The sequence below is a fragment of the Bombus pyrosoma genome, linkage group LG10 (genome assembly GCF_014825855.1).
Source record: "Bombus pyrosoma isolate SC7728 linkage group LG10, ASM1482585v1, whole genome shotgun sequence".
Lineage (NCBI taxonomy): Eukaryota > Metazoa > Arthropoda > Insecta > Hymenoptera > Apidae > Bombus > Bombus pyrosoma.
In genome coordinates this window covers 17,411,983-17,416,464 of record NC_057779.1, presented here as the reverse complement: position 1 = coordinate 17,416,464, position 4,482 = coordinate 17,411,983, and the positions used below count along the sequence as shown (strand labels likewise).

The 4,482-nt window shown below is 30.1% G+C and overlaps 1 protein-coding gene across 1 annotated transcript in view; it reads right to left on the bottom strand.

Moving 5' to 3' along the window:
• Positions 1–4,482, bottom strand: part of LOC122571773 — a 122,368-nt gene that overhangs the window by 115,964 nt on the left and 1,922 nt on the right. The gene's annotated exons all lie outside the window — the stretch shown is intronic.

Sequence of the window (4,482 nt, the reverse complement as noted above, 5' to 3'; positions counted from 1 at the left end):
TATATAGCATAACGTTATAACGTATAACGTTATGCAGCACTACGATATAACGTATAACGTTATATGGTAATACGTAATGATGTATAACGTTATGTAGTATTACGGTATAACGTGCAACGTTATGTAGCATTACGATATAACGTATAACGTTATATAGCATTACGTTATAACGTATAACGTTATGTGGTAATACGTTATGTGGTAATACGTTATGACGTATAACGTTATGTAGTATTACGGTATAAAGTGTAACGTTATATAGCATTACGTTATAACGTATAACGTTATATAGCATTACGTTATAACGTATAACGTTATGCGGCACTACGATATAACGTATAACGTTATATGGTAATGCGTTATGACATATATCGTTATGTAGTATTAAGGTATAACGTGTAACGTTATGTAGCATTACGATATAACGTATAACGTTATATAGCATTACGTTATAACGTATAACGTTATTTAGCATTACGATATAACGTAAAACGTTATATGGTAATACGTTATGACGTATAACGTTATGTAGTATTACGGTATAACGTATAACGATATGTACCATTACGTTATAACGTATAACGTTATGCAACACTACGATATAACGTATAACGTTATATGGTAATACGTTATGACATATATCGTTATGTAGCATTACGTTATAATGTATAACGTAATATGGTAATACGTAATGACGTATAACGCTATGTGGTATTACGGTATAACGTATAACGTTATGTAGCATTACGATATAACGTGTAACGTTATATAGCATTACGTTATAACGTGTAACGTTATATGGTAATACGTAATGTCGTATAACGTTATGTAGTATTACGGTATAACGTGTAACGTTATATAGCATTACGTTATAATGTATAACGTTATATGGTAATACGTTATGACGTATAACGTTATGTAGTATTACGGTATAAGGTGTAACGTTATATAGCATTACGTTATAACGTGTAACGTTATATGGTAATACGTAATCTCGTATAACGTTATGTAGTATTACGGTATAACGTGTAACGTTATATAGCATTACGTTATAACGTATAACGTTGTATGATAATACGTAATGACGTATAACGTTATATAGCATTACGTTATAATGTATAACGTAATATGGTAATACGTTATGACATATATCGTTATGTAGTATTAAGGTATAACGTGTAACGTTATGTAGCATTACGATATAACGTATAACGTTGTATAGCATTACGTTATAACGTATAACGTTATATGGTAATACGTAATGACGTATAACGTTATGTAGTATTACGGTATAAGGTATAACGTTATGCAGCACTACGATATAACGTATATCGTTATATGGTAATACGTTATGACGTATAACGTTATGTACCATTACGTTATAAAGTATAACGTTATGTGGCATTACGATATAACGTATAACGTTATGTAGTATTACGGTATAACGTATAACGTTATGCAGCACTACGATATAACGTATATCGTTATATGGTAATACGTTATGACATATATCGTTATGTAGTATTAAGGTATAACGTGTAACGTTATGTAGCATTACGATATGACGTATAACGTTATATAGCATTATGTTATAACGTATAACGTTATATGGTAATACGTTATGACGTATAACGTTATGTAGTATTACGGTATAAGGTATAATGTTATATGGTAATACGTAATGACGTATAACGTTATGTAGTATTACGGTATAACGTGTAACGTTATATAGCGTTAAGTTATCACGTATAACGTTATATGGTAATACGTATTGACGTATAACGTTATGTAGTACTAATGTATAACGTGTAACGTTTTGTAGCATTACGATATAACGTATAACGTTATATAGCATTACGTTATAACGTATAACGTTATTTAGCATTACGATATAACGTAAATCGTTATATGGTAATACGTTATGACGTATAACGTTATGTAGTATTACGGTATAACGTATAACGTTATGTACCATTACGCTATAACGTATAACGTTATGTGGCATTACGATATAACGTATAACGTTATGCAGCACTACGATATAACGTATAACGTTATATGGTAATACGTTATGACATATATCGATATGTAGTATTAAGGTATAAGGTGTAACGTTATGTAGCATTACGATATAACGAATAACGTTATATGGTAATACGTTATGACATATATCGTTATGTAGTATTAAGGTATAAGGTGTAACGTTATGTAGCATTACGATATAACGTATAACGTTATATAGCATTACGTTATAACGTATAACGTTATATGGTAATACGTAATGACATATAACGTTATATAGCATTACGTTATAATGTATAACGTAATATGGTAATACGTTATGACGTATATCGTTATGTACTATTACGGTATAACGTATAACGTTATGTACCATTACGTTGTAACGTATAACGTTGTGTAGTGTTACGTTATAACGTATGACGATATATGGTAATACGTTATAGCGTATAACGTTATGCAGCACTACGATATAACGTATAACGTTATATGGTAATACGTTATGACATATATCGTTATGTAGTACTAGTGTATAACGTGTAACGTTTTGTAGCATTACGATATAACGTATAACGTTATATAGCATTACGTTATAACGTGTAACGTTTTGTAGCATTACGATATAACGTATAACGTTATGTGGTAATACGGTATAACGTGTAACGTTATATAGCATTACGATATAACCTATATGGTTATATAGCATTACGTTATAACGTATAACGTTATATGGTAATACGTTATGACATATATCGTTATGTAGTATTAAGGTATAACGTGTAACGTTATGTACAATTACGTTATAACGTATAACGTCGTGTAGTGTTACGTTATAACGTATAACGATATATGGTAATTAGTTATATCGTATAATATTATATAGTATTGCGTTGTAGCGTATAACGTTATGTAGCATTACGATATAGCGTATAATATTATGTAGTATTACGATGTAGCGTATAACGTTATATAGCATTACGTTATAATGTATAACGTTATGTGGTAATACGTTATGACGTATAACGTTATGTAGTATTACGGCATAACGTGTAACGTTATATAGCATTACGTTATCACGTGTAACGTTATATGGTAATATGTAATGACGTATAACGTTATGTAGTATTACGGTATAAGGTATAACGTTATATGGTAATACGTAATGTCGTGTAACGTTATGTAGTATTACGGTATAACGTGTAACGTTATATAGCATTACGTTATAACGTATAACGTTATATGGTAATACGTAATGACGTATAACGTTATATAGCATTACGTTATAATGTATAACGTAATATGGTAATACGTTATGACGTATAACGTTATGTACTATTACGGTATAACGTATAACGTTATGTAGCATTACGATATAACGTATAGCGTTATGTAGCATTACGTTATAGCGTATAACGTTATATGGTAATATGTTATGACGTACAACGTTATGTACTATTACGGTATAACGTATAACGTTATGTACCATTACGTTGTAACGTATAACGTTGTGTAGTGTTACGTTATAACGTATGACGATATATGGTAATACGTTATAGCGTATAACGTTATGCAGCACTACGATATAACGTATAACGTTATATGATAATACGTTATGACATATATCGTTATGTAGTACTAATGTATAACGTGTAACGTTTTGTAGCATTACGATATAACGTATAACGTTATATAGCATTACGTTATAACGTGTAACGTTTTGTAGCATTACGATATAACGTATAACGTTATGTAGTAATACGGTATAACGTGTAACGTTATATAGCATTACGATATAACCTATATGGTTATATAGCATTACGTTATAACGTATAACGTTATATGGTAATACGTTATGACATATATCGTTATGTAGTATTAAGGTATAACGTGTAACGTTATGTAGCATTACGATATAACGTATAACGTTATATAGCATTACGTTATATCCTGTAACGTTATATGGTAATACGTAATGACATATAACGTTATATGGCATTACGTTATAACGTATAACGTTATGCAGCACTACGATATAACGTATAACGTTATATGGTAATACGTTATGACGTATAACGTTATGTACCATTACGTTATAACATATAACGTTATGTGGCATTACGATATAACGTATAACGTTATGTAGTATTACGGTATAACGTATAACGTTATGCAGCACTACGATATAACGTATATCGTTATAGGGTAATACGTTATGACGTATAACGTTATGTAGTATTACGGTATACCGTGTAACGTTATGTACAATTACGTTATAACGTATAACGTTGTGTAGTGTTACGTTATAACGTATAACGATATATGGTAATAAGTTATATCGTATAATATTATGTAGTATTACGTTGTAGCGTATAACGTTATGTAGCATTACGGTATAACGTATAACGTTATGTAGCATTACGATATAACGTATAAAGTTATATAGCATTACGATATAACGTATAA